The following is a 19,418-nucleotide window of genomic DNA, read 5'->3' as shown; positions in this document are numbered from 1 at the left end:
GAGGTGGTGCTCACATAACACTATGAATATACTAAATATCACAAATAGGAAATTTTTTTTTTCTTTTTATGGCTGCACCTGCAGCACATGGAAGTTCCAGGACCAGGGATTGAATCCGAGCTACAGCTGTGACCCTCACTACAGTTGTAGCAATGCTGGATCCTTAAGACCACTGCACCACAGTGGGAACTCCAAAATTACAATTTATAATTGAGCATGACACATTTGGTAGACATATCTGAATATCTAACCTGAAACTTCAAATGACAAACATCAACATCCCTGTTCATTGGGCTTAAAAGTCTTCATTTTCTTGAGCTGAAGATTTTAAATTCTCAAAGCAAAGTTACTGAAAATGTTTTCAAGTTTAAGGGGAACCTCAAATATTTTTCATGTTATCATTTGAGTTTAATATAATGGCTATCAAATTTTATTATGCATCAGTATCACTCGGAGAGCTGGTTAAAGATTACAGAGTTTCTGATTTGGTAGGTCTGGAACAGACACCTTGAGAACCTGGATTTCTAAAAAGTTCCCAGGGATGCTGATACTGAAGTCAGAAGATGACACCTGAAGAACCACTGTTCAAGGAACTGCACATTTCAAAGTGGGGATATTTATCATATAGTCTGTATACTAATCTATTGCTTAAAAGTGCTGCTAATATATTCTATCTGTTGATTGTATTTGCATTTTGTTTTTGGAGTCTTGCCATGCAGACATGTTTTTAATTCCCAGGCAATCAAATATATCAATCTTTTCATCTATAATCTGTGCTTCTTCTATCTTGTTTTTAAATCCTTCTCTATTCCAATGTCATTAAGAGAGCCCATCTTTTTTTTTTTAAGTTTTGTTTTTTCTTATTTAGGTCTTTAGGTATTTAATTCCTCTGAAATTTATTTTTCTATAAATAAATTAAGTTATGAAGTAGAACCTAATTAAAAATTTTCCACAAGGTTAACTAATTTTCCTAGTATAATTTATTGAATAATTCACCAATTCCCTTCTAATTTTCCTATCACATCTATTAAAGGATTCTTGTTTATTAAATGTTAAAAATAATGACATTTTTACTTTCATATTTAAAAGCAACTTTCAATGAGTTGGAATTTAATTTAGAAAAAAAAATCTGACAACTTATTCTTGGGAAGATCATTTAGCAAAATGTATGATTCGCTGAACTTTCTTGAACTTACAAAACAGACTAATATAAGAGTATCAGGCAGTAACTGGACAGTATAGTAATAAAGCAGTTGTTTTTTTTTTTTTTTTGTCTTTTTGCCATTTCTTGGGCCGCTCCCACGGCATATGGAGGTTCCCAGGCTAGGGGTCGAATCGGAGTTGTAGCCGCTGGCCTACGCCAGAGCCACAGCAACACGGGATCTGAGCCGCGTCTGCAACCTACACCACAGCTCACGGCAACGCTGGATCCTTAACCCACTGAGCAAGGCCAGGGATTGAACCTGCAACCTCATGGTTCCTAGTCGGATTCGTTAACCACTGAGCCACGACGGGAACTCCAATAAAGCAGTTTTGATGGAGCTTTTAAAAATCTGAGGTAAAAGGCAAGTCTCCTATTTATGAATAGCTAATAAGGATAAAGGACCTATATACCACAGATGAATAAAACAGCTGCTACTTGAGCTTGACTGGTGGACTTTTCAAATCTAATCTGTCTAAAAACATTGAATAGCAGTAACATATAGAATACAGAATTAGAAGGGCTGGATCTGAGTTCTAGATTTGTCACTCATTAGCTCTATCAAATTAGGCAAGATGAATATAAATTTTCAAGTTTGTGAAATAGTGATAAAATGCCCATAAATTTTTTGTGAGGATTAAAAGAAATGTATAAAATTTACCCGTGATAAGTATTATTATTATTACACAAATATTATTTTGAAATATATCACTGCTTAAAGTCAGATTTTGACAAAAGAGCTTATCATTCAAATTCTATCAACAAGTATAGAATCTTTTATTTGGAAAAGCAAGGTATCTTAATAAAGTCAGGAAATATTTAGCCTGGTGACCTCCACTTAAGGCTCCTAGATTTTTTTTTTTTGTCTTTTTGCCATTTCTTGGGCCGCTCCCACGGCATATGGAGGTTCCCAGGCTAGGCGTCGAATCGGAGCTGTAGCCGCCAGCCTACGCCAGAGCCACAGCAATGCAGGATCCGAACCGCGTCTGCAACCTACACCACAGCTCATGACAACTCTGGATCGTTAACCCACTGAGCAAGGGCAGGGATCAAACCTGCAACCTCATGGTTCCTAGTCAGATTCATTAACCACTGTGCCACGACGGGAACTCCTCCTAGATTTTTTTATATGTGAGTGTCAGACGGCCATAAGTTATTGAACACAATGCTCCACTAGCACAGACTTTCCTCAGGGTAAGAGAGAAAAATACAGATACTATTCCCTTGTGAGTCATCAAGATAAAATCTAAGTTAGAAAATGTTTCTGACAACAATTGTGATACTAGAAAGAAAGAAATCAAAGCAGAGTATGTCAGAAATAAAAACTTTTCCTAGGTTGGACTTAGAAAAAAATGTGTAACTCTCCACTTATCTTGTCATTAAAAAAATACCTAAGACAATATTCTATATTTCAAAAACCAAGTTAATTTTTAGTGTCTACTTGTCTGCTCAGGACATCTGCCTCCAAAGTGTCAGAACATACCAGATGAATTGCAGAGAACCAGGTAGAATTTTTCATCGTCTTATTACTAGAACTTGAAAACCTTCAAGCAATGGTAAAGAAGTACATTCCCACTATTTATTGGCATAGAACACAGTTATAATGTAGTCTGAATGGAGAGATCTGCTCCTGTTTTTAGGAGTCATCTTGAATCAGGTTTAGTTTACAATTTCTCAAACATTAATAAAAAAAGTTTTCTCCTGTTTGAAATGAATTTCTCTGCAATGATATGCTTCTTGTGAGACTTTCCTGTCAGGTGTTATTCAGAATTTTTTTTTTAAACAGGACCACAAAGCTGGGGAAGGGTTGACAGTTTTAAGATAGTCACAGTTAAAGACTTATTAATTAAGGAGCTTTCATGCAAATCCTTGATGGATCATATCTTTATTTTCAGAAGAAACAGAAATTCTCCTGTTGAGATGTATGAACAATTTTCAAGGAACTAGTTAGGCTGATAATGATGGGTTCCTGATAGAAGATGACCAACCAGGGAGTCATGCCCATAATTAGTTCTTAAAATTTTACTTTTCAAACCAGAAAAAGGTTTTAAAGGAAGTGTTAATTTAAATTTGTATTTAGAACAGTTATCTTTAAATCCAGAAACTTATTCTCCAGTTTGACTGCTTCTTCAGTAAAGTTACCATGTATGGAGGGAAAATATATTCAACGACAGGATAATCATACTTCAATTTGTCTGCTTTTGATTTTGTAAACTACAAAAACAAAATGAAAAATCAAATGTGAAAAAATTCTAATTTTTTCCTCTGGTATGAGACACTGATTTAGGAGCATAGTCACTAAATAAAAGGACCTTCTTCACCAGCATCACCAACAGAGGGACTGAAGAGGGAAAGCAGAACCTTATTCTATAGCCTTTTTTTTAACTTATGGAAACAATCAACATACCTGATATTATATTCTCTCAGGCCCAGCAGTTGTGAAAGCTGTCCTTCCACAGGATTGAATAAGGAAGATAGAGAAAAAGGTCAAGGTATAAGGACTCTATTTTTCAATGTATTTTGCTTAGAGAGTTCTAAATTTTAAGCCATTTTCAGTTTCCTAACTGGCTATGAGAACCATGTGGTAATTTTTATAAATGTGCTCTAAAATATAGTCTGACCTTTTGGGGGCTTAACAAAAAAAGGAAGCTCAATCTCTGAAACTGAAATAATGAATAACATGGTGGCAAGTATCATGGCTACATAAATGCCCAAATGACTAAAAACGAAATGAAATGCTGAGACAACGGCATCTTGCTAGGGTTTGAATAGGCAGAGGGTATATAAATCTATAGATTTGAGTCTCTTTGAAAAACGAGTCAAATGAGAACCATCTCTAGGGAGAATATTCTGCCCATAGTTAAATCCTACAAAAAGTAAGCATCATGAAATGATCATGTAGTATTTCTCTGGCTCATTCAAGGTGAGGCAAAAATTATCATCAATGTTTCCATATGATGTCTGAAAAGACTCTAGAGTTCTACCAGTGGTTGGGAATAAGCCTTGGGGCACAAGGAAGAAGGATATGGTTTAGGTCTTTCTAGTCACTGTTTTTAAGTTTCTTTTTCTTTTCTTTCTTTTTATTATGTTTTCCCCTAAAAATGGATTCACCCTACAAAGTTACAGCCTCAAGAAAGGTGCAGGCCATGAAGAGGAAAAGTAAGTTCATTAATTCCTGTTTCTGTTCTTAGTAACCTTTCCTTCTTTCTCTCTTAGTTTACTTTTCTTAGTGTGAAATAACTTAAAATGAAAAGATAGAAAAACTGGAATACTATAAAGAATTTATTTGTTTTCTATCAGAACTGATTTTTTTGTGTATTATGTCATTCTTTAAATACAAAGATACTAATGAAAACTGAATTTCTTTCAGGTAATAGGTGAGACATTGCCATTGTATTCTTCCTTATTTCTTTTTGTGACAATAAAATGAATTTGAAAGCTAGGTGACAATGGTTAGAGAGTTCTTTTCAATTATGAAAGAAAAAAGTTAACAAGAACTCATGATTTGGGCCTGGGTGGCAATTTAATCCACCTGAGTTCCTAACAGGAGAAAACCAAAAACATAAGTATATTGTTCTCCCATACTAAGTGATAAAATAACTCATGTACTTAAGGCAGATAAAAAATAAAGGGTTCAAATTCCTCTAAATGGATGGCATGGCTTTAAGCAGAAGGTTTCTTATGATATTCAAAAATGAAACAAAACAAAACTAGATATTTAAATCCAGCCCCTTTGTCAGCATGCACCCCTGCCCCCAAACCCGTGCCGATGCAAGTAAAATTTCTTCTCATTTTCTCTCCACCGAGTAACTGAAAGGAAAAGGATTCTGGGCCAGATCTTTACTAACTAACCCCTGTGCTACATCACAAGATAAATCCTATCTTCTACTGTAACAATGAGACTTTTTCAAGTATTATGTTTTTTGTGTTTTTTTTTTTGTTTGTTTGCTTTAGGGCTGCACCAGCAGCATATTGAAGTTTCCAGGTTAGGGATCGAATTGGAGCTACAGCTACCAGCCTACACCACAGCCACAGCAATGCTGGATCCTTAACCCACTGAGTGATGCCTGGGATCGAACTGGCATCCTTATGAATACTCCCCTGGTTCAGTACCTATGAGTCACTATGGGAACTCCAAGTCCGTATGTATTTTAATGAGATACTCCAAACAAAATTTTTAGTTTCAGTAAGACTGGATCAGGAAGTTGACCTTGGTCATCATTTAGTATTCATTATAGCAAGGATCTGAGGTGAGAAAGCATGCCTTCTTCCATAAAGGAGGAAAGGGGGGAAACAAGTCTTTTCAAATTATATACACCTCATACACTCCCCCTCAATAAAATCCATGGCTGGGGGGCAGCAGGAGAGGTGTGCCTCTTCTTAAAAATTATTCCTTGAGTGAGTTACTCAAATTTATTTCTGAGAGTGTGCCATCCATCTTATCAAGTCCCACCCTAATAATATTAGTCTGGTTCTCAGGAAGCAGACATCCTACACTCTTGTTTCATGTATTTTAGTTCTCATTCAGCCACTTTTGCAGTAGGCACATTAAAAGAATTGAATTTTAACTTAAAACATTAACTATATGATAGATTTGAAAAGCTAAAAAAATTAAATGAGATTATATTCATTCATTCATTCATCAGGTACTGAAAGCCAACTATACTTTAGGCATGTATGACCTTACATTTTAGTACCAGGGAGACAGATGATAAAATTTAAAAGTAAAAAATATTTGTTATATGATAATGATAAATGCTATACAAAAAAGAATTGATAGGGGGTACAATTTAAACTAGAGCTGTCAGGGAAGGTTTCATTAGAAAGTAAAGTGGCAAATCAATAGGAAAGAATCTCAAAAGAGTTATCATGAATTATTCTTTGTTCTATCCTACTTTTTATTTCTGTTGACTGGCTGCTATAGTGGCAAGGCAGGGCAAGAAGTAACAGAAGAAGTCCACACAATTAAGAGACAAAAATATAGGCAGTCTTCCCACTCTCTGTCCTCATATATATTATTACGGTTCCCTCAACCCTGTAAAGAATACCACTCAGAAAATCTTACCCCAAAAGAATCTTAACACCGGAGCCACAAGCTCAAAGGCCAGGCATGTAATGCAAATGATTAAAGTAGACTACAAGTAAGAAAGACATTTATGTTGAGGGACTAAGAAAATTGCAGAATACCTGTCATGTAGAAATAAGGACTCAGGGTTCTAATTTTTCAGAGAAGCCAGGTACCCATTTTTTCTGTGAACTTTCCCAAAATTTTAAAATTTCAAATTCAAAGGCAACCAATTTGAAACTATAAAAATGTTACTGTGGGCCAACCAAAACACCTCTGTGGGAGTTGATCTAGTCTGTGGATCTCTAGTTTGGTTCCTCTGATCTACAGAGTCAAAGGTTGATTTTTTCCAGGGCCATGAGGACTAGAATGCTTGATTTGCTGGACAAACCCTGCTTGCTATTACCATCTACTCCATATCTGAGCAACCAAATGTTTTAAAATCCAGGATCTCTGGAGTATACAGTTCTAATGAATAAGATGCTATAAGTCAAGAAGAAATGATAATAGAAAGGTGATATACAAGTAAATATTTTCTACTACAATGTTCCAGATATGACCCTGAATGCAGGTACTGTTAAACTTTCATATAGATATCCATGACAAATGAATAGACCTGCTGCAGACTGCTTCCCCTGCCTGTTTCTAACCAACTTAGAACTATGCTAAATAGGATTTTTTTAGATGGAATAGTTAGTACCTCTGTTGATTCTCTTCTCAGGTTTTAGCTTTTATAATAGTCAACTCATGTGTGCCCAGAAAGTTGGTTCTTAAGACTTAACTAATAATAGACTCTGGTGTCCATTACAGAAGAAAAATTTTATAGAACTTAAGACTATTAATTTTTGCAAGATTCTGCCTTGACTATTAAACTGGTTATGATCAGCTTTACAAATATATAATGACATATATCAGCTTTAAAAATATATAATGACACATATCTAAAATTGTAACAACTCACGAGATATTTAAAGACTTTATTAAAAATGAGTAAAAATCAACTGTTTTTTTACAAGAATATGAAAATATTAACAAAAACTTTATTTACAATTATGCTACAAATATTTTCATTTGTCTCTACTGATAAGCAGGCAAAATACTAGGCTTTAAAAATAGGAGATAGAATTTTAACCCGGAGGTTGAAGTTGCTGAAGAAAGCCCTTTTGCCCTTCCTCCCTACTTCCTGCCTTAGCATTTGGACAGAAGACATGGAAGTGCAGCAGCCATCAATGATGTGACAGGACAAATGATGACAGCAAAAATGAAAAATCCTAGAATTCCAGTGGCACTGCTGAGTTACTGCACAACTTTGGACTTAAGAGATGACACCAACTCTTATTTCTTTAACCATCAATAGTTGGAGTTTTCTGTCATCTGCAGCTCAATGCATTCCTACTAGATAGACAGCTTTCCAAAAAGGTTTCTGAGCCAAGTTCGAAATGAGTAGGAATTATTCAAGTGAAGGTATCTGAGGATACAACTGGCAGAGGAAACAGCATCTACAAAGGTCTGGTGGGAGAGGGAGCATGAATTGTTGATACTGGGAGCTTATCTACAATATGCACCTTCTGGCTTTTTGAACCACTTTAGCCAGATGATTCCCAACTTCTCTATCTTCTAGTCTCTTTGTTGGAGGGATTCAATACTCTCCCATCAGTGGTTTCACAGGGGAAGAATTCAATCTTAAAAGGTAAGTTCTATGACAATGAACATCAAAAGTGATCCCTGACTAATGATTAGACTTTAGAAACATAAATTTGTGGCAATTAAGTCAGTTAGATCCGTATTAACAATTTACACATACAACAGCTTCAACTGAAGCTGCAATGTGTGCTTATGATATGCCATAGCATATAGCACATAGTATACAGTATTTATACTACAAGCACACCTTGTTTTACTGAGATTCCCAACTGAAGCTGCCATGTGTGCTTATGATGTGCCATAGCATACAGCACATAGTATATAGTATTTACACTATAAGCACACCTTGTTTTACTGAGCTTCCCTTTATAGCATTTTGTAGATATTCTGGGTTTTTTACAAATGGAAGGTGTGTGGCATCCCTTTGTTAAGCAACACTTTTCCAGCCTTATTTGCTTGCTTCATATCTGTATTTTGATGTTGCTAATTCTCACAGTATTTCAAGCTTTTTCATCACTCTTTTTTTTTTTTTTTTGTCCTTCTGTCTTTTTGAGGCCCGCACCCGCGGCATATGCTGATTCCCAGGCTAGGGGTCTAATCCGAGATGTAGCCACTGGCCTACACCACAGCTCACAGCAACGCCGGATCATTAACCCGCTGAGCAAGGCCAGGGATGAAACCCGCAACCTCATGGTTCCTAGTCAGATTCATTTCTGCTGAGCCACGACGGGAACTCCTTTTTCATCACTCTTATAAATTTATTAGTGATTTGTGATCAGTGATCTCTGATGTTGCTACTATGACTAGCTGAAGGCTCAGATGACTGTTACCATTTTTAGCAATAAAGTATTTTTTAATTAAGGTATGTACAGGTTTTTTTAGACATAATGCTTTGCACACTTAATAGTCTACAGCATAGTGTAAAGATAATTTTTTTTTTGTCTTTTTGCTATTTCTTGGGCCGCTCCCGTGGCATATGGAGGTTCCCAGGCTAGGGGTCGAATCGGAGCTGTAGCCTCCAGCCTATGCCAGAGCCACAGCAATGCGGGATCTGAGCCGTGTCTGCAACCTACACCACAGCTCACAGCAACGCCGGATCCTTAACCCACTGAGCAAGGCCAGGGATCGAACTCACAACCTCATGGTTCCTATTCGATTCGTTAACCACTGCGCCACGACGGGAACTCCAAGATAATTGTTATATGCACTGGTAAACCAAAAAATCTGTGTGACTAGCTTTATTGTGATAGTCACTTTACTGCTGTGGTCTAGAACCAAATCCACAATGTCTCTAAGGTATGCCTGTAAGAAGTACTATTGTTATCTCATTTAATATCCACGACAACTCGGTAGGTTAGGTATTATTATTATCACCTCTTTTATGCAACTAAAATAGGTTAAAATTGTCCAAAATCAGACAATAATGGCAATAATGGTTGGGGCAAAGATTCAAACACATGACTGTCTAATTCTGTAGCCTCAGCTCAGAGCCATTCTATTATATTGCCAGTTTCCCTTAGTTTCTGACCTATTTATCCCACCTTACTTGCTTAAATCCTTCCTGAGTCTGTGCAATAAATTTCTAGCTCCCCATCTGTACTCTGGCAATGAGTGGGGGAAGTGGTGGTTTGGGCTGGTTATCTCTTTACAGGTTAATGTGAGAGGAAGGGAAATACCTAAGGTGAGTAGAAAAGGGGGAGAGGGAAGAACCCTAGGAAAAAAAAATTTCTTTCCGTCTAAAGGAATGAGACAAATTTCTATTTTTAAGGACAAACTGTGAAGTAATTTCAAATAGATTCAAATATTTTAACAAGTACATGGTTTCTAAAAGGTCTCAACTTAAGGTGGTAACACTTCTTTATATTTTAAGCTGCAATATTCTTAATAATCGATTTGTTAGCCTATACTCATTCATTCATTTAACAAATATTTATTGATCAACCTCATGTGTCTTTTGGCATACTCCAATGAATATGTTCCTACACTCAAGAAGCTATGGACAAATAAAAATTCTAATTATGACTATCATAGACACGATTACATAACACAAATAGAGGTAAGCCCAGGATATCAGAGGACCAAGGATGTATCAGACTCAGAGCTGGGAAATCACAGAAGGCTTTCCACAGCAGGTGATAACTTACTGCAAACTGCAGATGAATCTTACTGCAAACAGCAGCCTCCTTGGTAGTGCATGCAGCCTGTCGCCTGTATAGGTTGCCTTAAGGGACCTTGGAGACTGCCCTTTCCAGCAGACATTCATGACTGGCATGCTGTCCCCAGTCTAGACTCTAGACAAGTATGTGCAGTGACTTTGGAAAGTCCAAAGGCACGATGGCCAGGGCACACATTAGCCAAGTCATAATGTCCATCTATGCCAAGCTGCAAAACAAGAAGCATGAGATTGAGGCCCTATTCAGGGCTAAATTCAAGTTCCCTGGTCACCAGAAGTGGGGAATTTCTAAGAAGTGGGGATTTACTTATTTTAATGTAGATGAATTTGAAAGCATGTGCCAGAAAAGTGGCTTATCCTGGAAGACTGTGGGGTCAAGTATGTCCCTAATTACAGCCCCCCCTGGACAAATGGCGGGCCCTGCACTCATGAGAGCCTTGGCGGCGCTGTACCCTCCTTAATGCCCACCAATAAATCCTACTTTCCTGTCCAAAAAAAAAAAAAAAGACTCATGAGATGAATCTTAAAATATAATTCAGTATGGCCAAAATAAATAAATAAATAAATAAAAGGGAGAGGATAATCTAGACCAGAGTTTTTCAACTTTAACATTACTGACAATTTGGGGCTGATAAGTCTCTTATAAGGTGATGAATTGTGGTTTGAGGGACGTTTAAACAGCATACTTGTCCTCTACCCACTCAATGCTGGTAACACATTGAGTGTGAAAAACAAAAATGTCCCTACATGTTGTCAAATGTTCCCTGGAGGGGGCAAAACTACCTCCACTGAGAATTACTGTTCTAGATCTGCACTATCCAAAAAGGTTGCCACTAGCCACTTGTGGCTATTAAATTTAAAAATAATTAAAATTAAGTAAAATTAAAAGTTTGGTTTCTCAGTCACATTAGCCACATTTCAAGTGCTTAATAAATAGTTACGTGTGTCTAATATGTGAAGTGGCCACCATATTGAATAGTGCATATACAGAACATTTCTACTACCATACAATGTTCTAATGGCATTGCTGTTCTAGACAGAGAGCATATACATTCTCTTCTCTTATTCTATAATTGTTCATTACAGCTTATTGATAGTCTTTGGCGGGAGCAGAGAAAGATGAGGTTAAACAAGAAAAGTAAAGCCTAAGTATGAAGGCTCTTCAGTCCCTTAGACAGAATAGGGAGCCAGTAAAAGGTCTTAAGCAGGGTGTAAAATAAAGAGAGTCACGTTTTATAAAGATGACTGCGATGATGCTGAAGAATGGAATGAAAGTGGGGAGATGAGAGGCAGGAAAATAGCTGCAGTATTTCCAACAAGTACGATGATCTAGATTAATGGAGTAGCAGTAGAGATAGACAAAATGGCATAGGATAGGAAGTGATAGGACTTGGTGACTGACTAGATGTGGGCAGATAAGAAAGAGGATAAAAATAAGAATAACTACCAGGTATTTAGGTTGGATACATGAGTATATTCACTAAGAATGATGGCCCTCCAAGATGTTCATGTCCTAATCCTCTAATCCCTAGAACCTGTGAATCTATTACCTTACATGGTAAAAGAGACTTTGCAGCTGTGATTAAATCAATGACTTTGAGATAAGGACATTATCCTGGATTAGGTAGTAGGCCCAATGAAGTAAGTGTCGTAATAAAAGGGAAGCTGAGAGCGTCTGACTACAAAAAAGAGACACATCGAATGACAGTGTAAGAAAGACTCGAGCAGCCACTGCTGGCCTTAAAGATGCAGCCACTTAAAAGCTATAAAAGACAAAAGAATCAGATTCTCACCTAGAGCCTCCAAAAGGACAGAGCCCTCCTGACACCTTCATCTCATCTTAATGAGACCACTGTAAGACTACTGACCTATAGAACTATAAGGTAATAAATCTGTGTTGTTTTAAGCCTCCAAGCTTATGATGACTGTTACAGTAGCAACAGAAACAAATACAAACAGGTTCAGAATGTGGGATATGATATAGTAAGACTAGTTCTGGAAAAGTTGAATTTGAAATGCCTATGCGACATCTTAGCAAAATTGATCAATTGATAATAGTTGGCTATATGGGTCTGGAGCTTAAGCTGAGGATTAGGAGTCATCAGTATGGTGGGATTAATTGAAACCCTCAAAATAGATGAGATCACCATGGGCAAACACAAACAGAATGCAGAGGACTTAGGTTGTGGAACAGAGGTCCTTGAAGAAATGGGGAAGGAACAGCCCAAGAGACAACAGAAAAACCAGGATAGTGTAGCATCTAATAAATTAAAAGAATGAGAATGAACTAAAACAAGGTGGGGCTAAGAGTATGGTCAACAGAGTCAAATGAAAATGGGTTGTCAAATTAGGAACTGAGATTGTCCATCATATTTGAAAATAAGAGGTCATGGTATCCTTGGTAAGCACAAGTTTTAGAGGAGTGGTTTTTAGGAGAAGATTTGTTACTAGAGTAGAAGACTGAATGGAAGGTGAGACATGAAACTGAATTCAGTCTACATTCTGACTAAACTTTGACTTTTTTCTTTCAAAACAAAGGAGGAAGACAGGGTGGTAGATAAAGAAGGACTTTATTTATAGATTGAAAAAAAATAAGCACTTAACTATTAATGGGGAAAGGCCAATAGAAAATGAGAGACTAACACCATAAGAGAGATAATAAATGAAGTGAATTCTGAGAAGAGATGGGATCCAGGGCCTAAACAGAGGAGATCAACCTCTAAATAGGCAGAAAGATATTTCTTCTTTTGGGAGAAAGGGAAGGAAGACAAGGTACACAAGTGAGTAACTACTGAGTTGGGAATAAGAAGTGGAATTAATTTTGTGGAATATCTATACTGCATCTCCCTACTTTCTCAGAGAAGTAGGAGGTGAAATCATTGGCTGACAATAGGAGGAGAAGAAATGAGTTTAGGAACTTTAGTTAAAGAATCTAAAGTTAGAACACATTTGTTGTCCATTTTCTGAAGACAGAGGCATACATTCTGCTGTCATTGGATGGAATGTTCTTAGAGAAAAAAAGCAAATGAGATGACTCCATCTGAAGGCAACTTTTTTTTTTTAGGGCCGCACTTGCAGCATACAGAGGTTCCCGGGCTAGTGGTTGAATCGGAGCTGTAGCTGCAGGCCTGCACCACAGCCACAGCAACTCAGAATCTGAGTTGTGTCTAAGACCTACACCATGGCTCATGGCAACCCCAGATCCTTAACCCACTGAGTGAGGCCAGGGATCAAACCTGTGTTCTCATGGATGCTAGTCAGATTCATTAACCGCTGAGCCATGACGGGAACTCCTGAAGGCAACTTTTGAACTGTGTGTGGTACAGGGAGTAGGCAGTTCAGCGTTTGACATAACTGAGAAGGCAATGTACCAAGCAGAAGAAAGACACAGAAATAGCTTCAAAATCTATACAAAGCCCTATGTAGATTTGGAATCTATTGCTGAGTATTAAGCTGTATATGGATAGAGGAAAACTCCATGTGGCAGGGCAAAGAATTACGAGGAAACTATAACTGTCTAACATGCTCAAATTTCAATCAGACAGAACTGAGAGATCTCAGTCAACACCTAGGGAATACAGTATAGACACCAGAATGGTAATATTTTAGTATAAAAGCTGAACTAGCTCTAAAGTCTAGCCATTCTAGACTTAGCCCAACAAAGCTTAAAGACAGCCTCAAAAGGCTCAAGTCAATTTGCAAATAGTTTAGCTGCCAGCCACAGAAAATTTCAATACACTTTAAAGAAAGAGATATCCTAAATAAATACTAAACTAAAAATTACTAGATATGAAAAGAATCAGAAAAACATGATTCTATAGTTCCAACAAAAATTCAGTAAATAAAAAGACTTGAGATAATATAATTAGCAAGCAGACTTTAAAATAGGTATAACAGACACGCCAAAGGATTTAACAAGGAAAGAAATAGAGGATATAGGAGTTCCTGTTGTGGCTCAGTGAGTTAAGAACCCAACATAAAGTCCATGAGGCTGTGGTTTCAATCCCTGGCCTCACTCATTTTAAGGATGTTTGCCACAAGCTGTGGCACAGGCTGCAGATGCAGCTCAGATCTAGTGTTGCTGTGGCTCTGGTGTAGGCTGGTAACCACGGAACCTCTGGTACGGGAACTTCCATATGCCACAGGTGTAGCCATAAAGAGAAAATAGAAAAGAAAAAAGAAAAGAAAAGAAAAGAAAAGAAATAGAGGATATTAAAAAAAGAAACAAAACAAAAACAAGTGAAATTTCTAGAATGTAAAAATTACAAGATCTGGGAGTTCCTGTCATGGCACAGCAGAAACAAATCCAACTACAAACCATGAGGTTGCGGTTCAATCCCTGGCCTCATTCAGTGGGTTAAGGATCTGGCGTTGCCATGGACTGTAGTGTAGGTCACAGATGCAGCTTGGATCTGATGCTGCTGTGGCTGTGGTGTAGGCTAGCAGCTGCAGCTCCGATTTGATCCCTAGCTTGGGAACCTCCATATGCTGTGGGTGTGGCCCCAAACAGAGAAAAAAAAACAACTACAAGATCTAAAATGGATAATTCCCAACAAGGACCAACTGTACAGCACACAGAATGATACTCAATATTTTGTAGTAACTTTTAAGGAAAAATAATCTAAAAAGGAATACACATACACACACACACACACACATATAAACAACTGAATCACTGTGCTGTCCACTGGATACTAACATGACATTATAAATCAAGTATACTTCAAAAAAAAAAAAATTAACAAATTCAAATAAAGAAAAAATGGGTAATTCACTGAATGAAATTTATAACAAATTAGATATTTCAAGAAGATTAAGGAATTTGATGATGTTAATGATTAATAATAATGATAATAAAGAAATAGAAATTATTCAAAATGAAGCAAAAAGAGAAAAAAAAAAAAAACCCTAAACATAGCCTTAGTGACCTGTGAGAAATTACTGAAGAGTGCAGTGTATACAGAGTTTAAGTCTTAGGATGGAAGTGGGTGAAGCAGAGTTTCTGAATGGATGTAAATTTTAGAAAAAGTATAAACTTACAAGTTTGAAGCCCAGTAAACCACCAGCAGAAGAAAAACAAAGAAAACCATATTAAAGCCATAAAATTGCTGAAAACCACTAATAAATAATCCTAAAGGAAAACAGAGGAGAAAAGAACACACTACATACAATGAAAAGAGATAAGAATGACTACAAACTTCTCAACAGAGTCTATGCAAGCCCAAAGAAAATGGATTTGCATTTCAAAAATGCTGAAAGAAATAAATACCTAGAATTCTATACCCAGTAAAATATCCTTTGTACATCAAGGGAAATTAAAGACCTTTTTCAGAAAAACTAAAACTGAGAGGATTAATCAATAGTAGACCTACACTACAAGAAGATAAATAGCAAAATGGTATATGTACACTCATCCACAGAAGACAAAGCTTGTCAGATTGGTTAAGAAAGACACAAGAATGTGCTGTCAACAAAACAAAACACTTTAACTGTAAAGATCTAGATTGCTTAAAAGAAAAAGGATGAAAAAAGCCACACGAACATTAATTATAAGAAGGATGGAAGTGCAATGGTAATATCAGACAAAGCAGACTTGAAAAGCATCAAATGTTATCAGAGATAAAAATGGAAATATCATAAAGAATCAGGTCATGAAGAATACATAAAAGTCCTAAATAGTTGTATGCTTATTAATAGCTTCAATACATGACAGGATCAGAGAGAGAAAAAAATTCACAACCACAAATATGAGATTTTAGCATCCCTCACAGTAACTGAAGTAACAAGTAAAAAATAAATCAGAAAGGATAAATACAGAAGGGAAAAAAACAATAACCAACTGGATCCAACTGATATAAAGATATATGAGATATATATAAGAATATATATGTATATGATACATAGATGGATAGATTGAGAGAGAGAGAGAGAACAGTCTAGCCAGTAACAGTAGAATATAAATTCTTTTCAAGTACATGTGAAATATTCACTAAGATATACCACAGACAAGATTCAATAAATACTCTGAAACTGATCAGCCTATATCTAAGTGTTCCATGGGTACCAATAAGTCAGAATGGAAAACAGACAAAAAATTTAACTGAATGATGACGAAAACATAACAAGATTTATGGAATGAAGCTAAACCAGTGCCTAGAGGATTATCTACATCATTAAACTCTTACAATGGAAAAAAAAAAAGTTTAAAGCTTCCTTGTTGAAGGACAAGAAAATAAAGAGTAAATTAAAGCCAAGGTAAGCAGAAGAAAACATAGAATACATAGTAGAGAAGAAAGAAACAAAATGGAAAACTGACAAACAGGAAAGAAAATAAAGTCAAAACTTGATAAAGTAATAAAATTATTAAATATAATTGATTTTATTTATAAAATTATTAAACCTCTAGCTAAACTGATTGATAAAAAAGAAAGAAGATACAATTCATTATCAGAAATGAGAAGAAACTGCTACAAATCCTACAGATAGTAAAGGACAAAGAAATACTGTGAACTACATTTTAATAACAAATTCACTAACACAGGAAAAATGAACAAATTCCTTGAATGACACAAATACCAAAACTGCATTAAGAAGAAATTTAACAATTTAATAACTCTATAATAAAGAAACTGATTTTATAACTGAACCCTTTTCTAGATAGTTTCACTAGTGAAATCTATCATAAACATTTAAAGAAGAAATAATATTAATTCTAAAAAATTCATTCAGAAAATAAAGGGAAAAAAACCTCCAAAATCATTACACGAAGCAAACTTTATCCAGATATCAAAAACAAAAAGATATTACAAGAAAAAAGCAGGAGCTCCCATTGTGGCTCAGTGGGTTAAGGATCCGGCGTTGCTGTGAGCTGTAGTGTATGTTGCAGACGTGGCTTGGATCTGGCATTGCTGTGGCTCTGGTGTAGGCCAGTGGCTATAGCTCCAATCAGACCCCTAGCCTGGGAACTTCCATATGCCATGGGTGTGGCCCTGGAAAAGACAAAAAGAAAAGACTAAAAAAAAAAGAAGAAGAAAGCAGATCAAAAGCCCTAATGAACACAGATGACAGTCTTTTAAAAAATTAGCAAATCCAATGGAGCAATATATAAAAGTATAATGTAACACATGGAAGTATATGTACCATATGCAGTTTATCAGGGGAATGCAAAGATGCTGATTTTGGAAAATCAAACAGTATAATCCACCATGTTACAGAATAACGGATAAGTACCATGTGATTATTTCAATAAGCACAGAAAAATAATTTGAAAAAATCCAGTATGTATTTATAATGCAAAAACCTTCTTAGCAAAATAGGAACAGAAGGGAATGTGCCCAACTTGAAAAGAGAATTCATAAAAAAGCTAATGCTAACAACATCACATTATAAGGTGAATGAAGAAATGGCTTTCCCTGACAACAAGGGAAGGAAATCCAATTCTCACAATTTCTATTCAATATTGAACTAGAGGTAGAAGCTGTGCAATAAAGGTGAGAAAAATGAATAAATATTTAGATATATTCATGGATAATATGATTGGTTTGGTATAAAACGCAAAAAACTCACCATCTTCTATGTGAACTTAGCTTATATACTATAATATAAATATTAGCAACAAACACTGGATAACAAACATTTTCCAATGCCATTCATGCTAACATTCCAAATCTTAAAATATTCAGGAATAACTTAAGCAAAATATATATAAAACCTACACACAGAAAACTATAAAACACTGCTGAGAGAAATTACATAAGAACCAATTAATATGGAGATACCATGCCCATGAATCAGAAAACCTGTCATTAAGATGTCCACTGGTCCCAAATTGATCTATAAATTCCCTGTAATACCAAACAAATCACAGTAGTCCTGCTTTGTTTTTAAAATTATTTATTTATTTATTTGTTTATTTAGTCTTTTTAGGGCCATACCCACAGCATATGGAAGTTCCCAGGCCAGGGGTCGGTTGAATCAGAGCTGCAGCTGCCAGCCTACAACAGAGCCACAGCAATGCAGGACCCGAGCTGCGTCTGCAACCTACACCACAGCTCATGGCAATGCCAAATCTTTAACCCACTGAGGCAGGCCAGGGATTGAACCTGCGTCCTCATGGATACCACTTGGGTTCGTTACCACTAAGCCATGATGGGAACTCCCCCAGTAGATTTGTTTTGTGATAGAAATTGAAAAGATTATTCTAAAATTTGTATGGAAATACCAAAAAATTTTAATCATTGTATTACCTAATGTCCAGACTTTCTAACAAAGCTACCATAAACAAGACAATGTGGTGATGTCATAATGAAAAGAGATAGCAACTGATGGAATAAACAGACTAGCAAAAGACCCAAATGTAATGATTTTTGATGTAGGAAGTGACTGGGGAAGGGAAGACTTTTCAACAAATGGTGCTGTTCTGGAACAACTGGCTATCTATCCATATGGTAAAATATAAAGACTACAGTTCACCAAACACAAATTTAAATCTCAATGTTCACAAACTTAATAGAATAGGTTTTAGCTATAAAAATTTTTAGAAGAAAACATGATGAAATCTTTGCAAGAAAATTAAGATGTCTATAACAGGAGGAATGAATAGGCCAACAAATCCTCCCCTCAAAATAATTCTAAAATTATGCAAAATGGTCAAAAAGAATGATTTTAGTTTCAGAAACTGATAAAAGGCAACATACTGAGAAGTGTTTAATCATTAAAAATGGTGAATTTCAAGTAATAACTGCGACAGTCTATTTTACTCTTGCCTGGGGCTTTTCCTATGACCTATTCCACATGTATAGTAGTGTTGCCAGGAGGAGGTGGCCCATGATTAGACACAAAAAGGAAAACATGATGACAATGAATCAAATTATAGGGAATCTTAGTAAAAATATAGAAACTAGAATACAGAGAGAGAGAATCAGGAAAAAAAAAAAAAAAAAAAGCCCCAGGGACTGGAGGGATAAAATCAATCATTTTGACATCTGTGCAATGGTAGCTTCCTAAGAAGAGGAGAATCCAAGGAACAGAAAAAGTATTTGAAGGAATAATGGCTGAAAACCTCCCCAAATCAAATTAACCTACAGATGCAAAATCAGCAAACCCCAAATCAGATAAACACAAAGTGATTCATACCTACACATATATTAGCCAAACTATTGAAAGCAAGTATAGGTGGATGAGTGAACAAGTGAATGAAATTTATTAATGAATCCTGATAGTGACATAGCAACAAGAGAAAAACAACTCATGTACCAGAAAATGTATGATTAATGACTGACTTCTCATCAGAAACAATGAAGGCCAAAAAGTAGTGGAATGACATATTCAAAGAG

The 19,418-nt window shown here is 36.1% G+C and overlaps 1 protein-coding gene and 1 pseudogene across 2 annotated transcripts in view; one reads left to right on the top strand and one right to left on the bottom strand.

Annotated features, from left to right (window-relative positions):
- The window catches only part of RFX7 (regulatory factor X7), a 130,320-nt gene that overhangs the window by 52,637 nt on the left and 58,265 nt on the right, over nucleotides 1–19,418 (bottom strand). The gene's annotated exons all lie outside the window — the stretch shown is intronic.
- LOC125121741 (uncharacterized) lies at nucleotides 10,061–10,154 on the top strand (annotated as a pseudogene).

Source organism: Phacochoerus africanus, chromosome 2, assembly GCF_016906955.1.
Source record: "Phacochoerus africanus isolate WHEZ1 chromosome 2, ROS_Pafr_v1, whole genome shotgun sequence".
In the NCBI taxonomy this organism is placed as follows: domain Eukaryota; kingdom Metazoa; phylum Chordata; class Mammalia; order Artiodactyla; family Suidae; genus Phacochoerus; species Phacochoerus africanus.
This window is presented reverse-complemented; position numbering and strand designations above follow the sequence as displayed.